Genomic DNA, 7,182 nt, shown 5'->3' with positions numbered 1-7,182 from the left:
GTCCGGGCTGGGGATTCGAACCCGCCACCTTAGGTGTACATGGCTGGCGCCTTAGCCGGTTGAGCTATCGGCGCCGAGCCATCTCTTACATTATTGATACGACTTCATCTCTGTAAGGATGTAATACAGTTACTCAGTAATACAGTAATTTGTATTTTTTCTCTTTTAGTAGACTCTGTAGTGATGCCATCTCTTAGATTACTGATATGACTTCATGGAGTAAGACTGCTCATGATTATTGCCTTATCATTCTTTTAATATCTTAATTATTGCCTTATCATTCTTTAGTATCTGTAGTGATGTCATCTTTTACATTACTGATACGAGTAATTTGTATTTTTTCTCTTTCCTACATCTGGCAAAAGGCATATTGGTTTTATTAATTTTTTTTTTTCAATGAACAAGCTTTTTGTTTTCAAAGATTTTTTTCCACTTTTGGACTAATTTCTATCGCATTGATTTCCACTCTGATTCTTATTATATCCTTTCTTCTACTTAACTTGCATTAAACTTCTTTTCTTTTTTTTATTTCCATATGGTACAAGATGAAGTACTTGATTTAAGATTTTTTTGTCTCCTCTCCTAATACAGGCATTTACTGCTATGGGTTTCTCTTTAAGCACTGGCTAGTAACACCACACACGATCTGATATGTTATATGTTTAATTTTATTCAGGTCAAGGCTTGTTTTTTTTCCCTTTAAAATTCCTCTTTGACCCACGGATTATTTATAAGTGTCTTATTTCCCAAGTGTTTGTAAATTTTTCCTGTTATATTTCTGTCATTTATTTCTAGTTTGATTCCATTGTGGTCAGAAAAACAATCGATAATTTCCATTTTCTTAAGTTTACTAACTTTTGTATTTTTATTTTTGTCTGTAACAGGCTTTTTATTTTATTTTTTATCAAGTCATACACACATACATCATGAATACATTTATGCATGTGTGGGGTACAATGTGGTTTTTTTTATAAAATTAGGAGTGCTTACATCAAAGTAATTAATATAGCTTTCGCCTCATTTACTTGATTATTGTGTTAAGACGTTTATGTTCTACACTTGACAGATTTGACTTGTACCCTTGCAATATGCGCCATAGGTGTGATCCCGCCATTCACCCTCCCTCTATCAAACCTCCCTCTCCCCTCCCTTCCCACTCCCAGTCCAGTCCATAATAGGTCTCCTCTCGGTAACTTTTCCTTGTAAATTGGAAAAGAACGTGTAGTCTTCGGTTTTGTGGTAGAAAGTTTTACAACTGCTAATTAAGGCAAGTTCGTTACTCGTGTTATTAACACCATCCATGTATTTAGTATTTTCTCTGGCTATTTACGCTGTCAGTCATCAAAACACTAGCATTGAAATCTTTGGACAATTTTCCTTGCAATTCCATCTGGGCTTTTTGTTTTTGTTTTTTGTAGATGTTCGTTTTCATTTCTCTGGGATAAGTGCCCAGAAGTGTGATTGTTGGCTCATGTGGTGAGTGTCTATTTATTTTCCTTAAGAAATTGCCAAACTATTTCCCAGAAGAGCTGTGTCATTTTACACATCTACCAGCAACGTACGAGAGATCTCCTTTCCCCGCATCCTTGTAGCATTTGGTATTGTCTCTATTTTTATCTGTTCTAATATGTGTGTAATGATATCTCATTATATTCTTAATTTGCATTTCCCTAATAGCTAGTGATGCTGAACATCTCTTCATGTCCTCATTTGCATCCATAGATCTTCTTTGGTGAAATATCTCTTGAAGTCTTTATTTTTTTTTTTTTTTTTTTATTTGGTTTTTTTTTACCCTTTTTTTTTTTTTTTTAATTGACAGTTAAAAATTGCACACATTTATTACGTACAATAGGATGTTCTGAAATTATGTGTACATTGTGGAATGGCAAAGAGGATTCACATATGCATTACCTCCATACAAACCATCTTTTTTTTTTACAGTTTTTGGCCGGGGCTGGGTTTGAACTCACGACATCCGGTATATGGAGCTGGCGCCCTACTCCTTTGAGCCACAGGCGCCACCCAAGCAAACCATCTTTTTGTGGTGAGAACATTTGAAATCTACTCTTTCAGTGACTTTCAAGAATATAATCCACAGCTAATAACTATGGCCAACATACTGCACCCTAGATCCATTGAACTTATTCTTCTTACCTAAAACTTTGTTTCTTCTGACCAACATCTCTCCAAAGCTTCACCTCTCTAGTCCCCCATAACCACCATTTTGTATCTTTATATGTTTTAGATATTAGTCCGTTATCAGATATTTGATTTACAAATATTTTCTTCTACTCTATAGCTTTAGTTTCCAATATCTTTTTTTTTTTTTTTTTAAGAGACAGAGTCTCACTTTATCACCCTTGGTAGAGTGCTGTGGCATCACAGCTCACAGCAACCTCCAACTCCTGGGCTTAGGTGATTCTCTTGCCTCAGCCTCCCTAGTAGCTGGAACTATAGGCACTCGCCACAACACCCGGCTATTTGTTGTTGTTGTTGTTGCAGTTTGGCCAGGGCTGGGTTTGAACCCACCACCCTCAGTGTAGGGGGCCAGCACCCTACCCACTGAGCCACAGGTGCTGCCCTAGTTTCCAATAACTTAATAAGGTTGTTCACAAAGCGCATATTTTTAATTCTGATGAAGTCTAACTTATCATTTTCTTTCTTATATACATATTTGGTATCATGTCACCAAGCTTGGGGTCCTAAAGATTTTCTCCTATGTTATCATCTAAAAGTTTTCAGCTTTTATGTTTTGGTTTTAATTTATGAGCCATTTTGAGTTACTTTCATTGAGTGTTGAGTTTAGCTCAAGATGTATTAAATTACCAATACTTTCCCCATTGATATCCAGTTGTTCTAGAATCATTTGTTGAAAAGACTGTCTATCCTCCATTAAATGGTTTTGCCCTATTGCCAAATATTAGCCAGGCACAGTATGGAGCTACTTCTCTGTTTTCTCTTCTGTTCCCTTGATCTTAGTATGTATTCTATTTTTTGCTTTTCCATTCAAATAGTTGTAAAAAATAGTCTTGCTTGAATTTTGAGAATAACAGCCTTAAATCTGTATATTAATTTGGGGGGAGTGACATCTTTATTGTGTCGGTTCTTTCATTTGTGAACACAGTACACTTTCAGTGTTTAGGTCTTGGATTTCTTTCATCGGTATTTGGTAGTTTTCATCTTTTAAGTCCTGCATGTATTCTGTTAGATGTATAATTAAATATCTCACTTCTTTGAGTGATTATAAAAGGTATTGCATTTGTAACGTTGGTTTCTGACATGCATATTGCAAAAACTTAGAGATATAATAATGGGATTTTGCAATCAGTGACTTTGCTAACTCATTAGTCCACAAATTATGTGTGTGCCCATGTGTGTGTTTGAAAGATTCTTTGGTTTTTTTCTACACAATCTTGTTGTCATTAATAAGACAGGTTTTTTCTTGATTTTTTATCTATGTGCCTTTTATTTCTACTTCTTGTCATATTGCACTGTTTAGAACTTTCATGCTATGTTGAATAACAGCTTTTTTCCAATCTTAGGGGGAAAACATTTAGTTGTACCATTAAATACGATGTTGGCTGTAGACTTTTTGTACCTGTTCATCATTACCAAAGTTGCCTTCTAAGGCTGGACATGGTGGCTCAGGCCTCTCAGAGAGTGCTAGGATTAAGAACAGCCTGGGCAAGAGTGTGATCTGTCTCCACTATAATCACAAAAATTAGCCAGACATTGTGGTAGGCACCCAGCTGATGCAGAAAGATCACTTAATTCCCCTGGGTTTGAGGTTGTTGTGAACCAGACTGATGCTATGACTCTAGCCTGGGGCAACAGAGTAAGACTCTGTCACAGAAAAAAAAAAAAAAGTTACATTCTCTGTTGCTAAAGTCTATTCCCTAATATTTGAAGTATTTTAATGTATGTATTCATGATGGATATTGGTCTGTTTCACTTTTTTCTTTTTGTACTGTCTTTATCTGGTTTCGTGGTTATGGTATAATAGCTTTGTAAAATAAATTGGAAAAAATTTGTCCCACTACCTTCTATATTCTGGAAAATATTATGTAGAATTATTGTTTTTTAAACACTGGAAGAATGCTCCAGTGAAATCTTCCAGACCTAGATACTCTTTAGGTATAGTTTTAAAATTATGAATTCAATTTCCTTCATAGTTATAGGGTTATTCAAAGTATCTATTATATGTTGGGTGAATTGTGGTCATATGTGCTTGGTTTATTTCATTTAAAATTATCAAAATTTTGTGTTCAAAGTCCTTCACAGTATTCCCTTACCATCTTTTTAATGTCTGTAGGGCTATAGTAATGTCCCCTGCTTCCTTCCTGATACCGGATTTACTGCCTTCTTCCTTTTTTTTTCTATCTCTCTTACTAGGTGTTTGCAAATTTTTTTATGTTTCAAAACATCAGCTTTTCTCTATTGCTTTTTCTGTTTTTTATTTCATTGACTTTTGTTCTAATCTTCATTATTTTCTGCCTTCTGCATGCTTTAGTCTTGTAAACTAGCTCTTCTTTCTTTATTTTTTTTTTTGAAGTGGGAGCTATTGTTATTGATTTTAGAATTTTCCTTTTTTATTGAAAGAATTGAGTGCTATGCATGTCCCTCTAAGGACTGCTTTAGCTGCGTCACACAGATTTTTTGATACATAATTATGTTTACTTTCATTAAATTCAATGTATTTTTAAAAATTTACCTTGAGACTTTATCTTCAATTATGAATAACCTAGGTGTTTGTGTTTGTGTTTAGTTTCCAAGTATTTGGAGAATTTTCTGCTATCTTTATGCTGTTAATTTTTAGGTTGATTACAACGTGATTGGAGAACACATTCAAGATTTCATATTTGTACACAGTTGAGATGTATGTCCCAGGAAATGGTCTTTCAAAAGATATGTTCATGGAGTCCCAGAAAATAATTGTGTATTCTGCTGTTTGTGGATTAATTGTTCTAGAAGTGCTAACTGATGTTGGTTGATGGTGGTGGGTTCTTCTCTGTCCTTGCTGATACCCTATCTAGTTGTTCTACCAATTGCTGAGAAGTGAACTCAAACTTATTAATAAGAAAAGAACAAGTGATCCCATTTCATTGTGGGTAAGAGACTTGAACAGAAGCTTCTCTGAAGAAGACAGGCACATGGCCTAAAGACACATGAAAAAATGCTTATCATATTTAATCATCAAAGAAATGCAAATCAAAACTACTCTGAGATACCATCTAACTCCAGTAAGAGTAGCCCACATAACAAAATCCCAAAACTACAGATGTTGGCAGGGATGTAGAGAAAAGGGAACACTTCCGCATGGCCGGTGGGAATGCAAGCTAGTATGTTCCTTTTGGAAAGTAGTGTGGAGAACACTCACAGATCTAAAAGTAGACCTGCCGTTCGATCCAGCAATTCCTCTACTAGGTGTATATCCAAAGATCAAAAATCACTTTACAACAAACATATTTGCCAAGTCATGGAAGAAGCCCAAAAGCCCAGAGACCCATGAATGGATTAATAAATTGTGGTATATGTACAGCATGGAACATTATGCAGCCTTTAAAAGATGGAGACTTTACCTCTTTTATGTTTACATGGATGGAGCTGGATCATATTCTTTTTAGTAAAATAACTCAAGAATGGAATAAAAAGCATACAATGGATATTTAGGTTCATAGTTATAGCAGTGAATTTGTATTTATAGTTTCAGTTCTGTAAGTTTTTGCTTTACGTATCTTACATCTCTTTTATTTAGCATATACACACTTGTTATCCTCTAAATATGCTCCTGCATGTCCCCCTAAGGACTGCTTTAGTTCTTACTCTCCCTCTGCTACTGTGTTCTGAGAATGAAGGGTGCCTTGGTCTCTGGACTCCCAGGTCTGCCTCCTCAGTGCAGGGAGTACACTAAGCTGTACCTAAGTTCTCCTTATCTCTGCATAGATACTCTCTATGCAGTAGGCTAGGGCCATCACAGGGCTCATTTCTTGTGCTCTTACCTGTCGAAAATCACTGCCCATCATTGTTTGATATATAGTGTTATGCAAATCATTGTTTCATGTGTTGTGTTCATTATGTGGTCATTTAAGATAAGAGGCTAAATCTAGTCCCTATCATTCCATCTTCACCAGAAATAGAAGTCTGACCTTTCTAGAGTTACTGAAAAGGAAAAATAAATTGTCCTTTATGTTTCTCTTTTCCATTGTGGAAACACATTATTATATACTGTGGCAATGATTAAACTACTATATTTCACATTTTTCTCTGGGCCAGGCATTGTGCTAAGGGATGTTCACTGATGATTTTATTCAAATAAAATCTTACTTTAGAACTATCTAGGTTCTGGGTCTACTATGTCTGCATCAGGGGTGTCCACCCATGCAACTACAGGTCACGTGCTGATTTTGTGAGGACGTATTTACCTATCTGTGGTGTCAGATATTATGAGAAGTATGTGCAGACTTGTGTGTGTGTTTCTGCGTATGTGTGTGATAATCAGCTTTTGTTAGGGACACCCCTTGTAGAATGAAAGAAGTTTATTAACTGAAGTATAAACAATCTTGATATGACATTTCTCCTCTTATTAATAAAGTTATTGTTTAAATCCCATATATTGTTTAAGTAGCTAGACCTAAGGCTCTGAGACATTCTGAGGAATGAAATCAGCCCATATGGAACCTGATTAACATTCTTTCGTCTTCCTGACTGTCTTTCTTCACCAAGCCCTCACATCAAATGAGCCTCAGGTGAGATAACACATCCCAGAAGCAGAATTCAGATTTTAAACTAAAGTTGGGCAGGAATGACTTCTAGAAAGTTGAAGGCACCAGACAGTAGCTTTTCTAGCTAGCTGAGCAGGGTCAGGTGTGACATCATTGCTCTTCTAACTTCTAAATATTTGAGTTTTATTTTGATACTGTGATGCATACTTACAAGTACATGTCTAAGATTCTTTTCAAGTCTTTATCTGGTAATTTAAGTAACAGATCAACCTAATTAACTTTTTAGACTTCTATAAAGAAATATTAATAAATAAGGTTAGATGTAATAGCTGCTAGACTTTTATTTAAAAAAATATGGAGAGATACAGGAATACTATAACCCTTTATCGGTTAAAATTATCTTGATGTGGCTTGGCGCCTATAGCTCAACCGGCTAAGGCGCCAGCCACGTACACCTAAG

The 7,182-nt window shown here is 35.6% G+C and overlaps 1 protein-coding gene across 4 annotated transcripts in view; it reads right to left on the bottom strand.

Annotated features, from left to right (window-relative positions):
* Positions 1–7,182, bottom strand: part of RBFOX1 (RNA binding fox-1 homolog 1) — a 1,537,420-nt gene that overhangs the window by 876,474 nt on the left and 653,764 nt on the right. The gene's annotated exons all lie outside the window — the stretch shown is intronic.

This window comes from Otolemur garnettii, unplaced genomic scaffold (genome assembly GCF_000181295.1).
Source record: "Otolemur garnettii isolate 467f Iridium unplaced genomic scaffold, OtoGar3 scaffold00044, whole genome shotgun sequence".
Lineage (NCBI taxonomy): Eukaryota > Metazoa > Chordata > Mammalia > Primates > Galagidae > Otolemur > Otolemur garnettii.
This window is presented reverse-complemented; position numbering and strand designations above follow the sequence as displayed.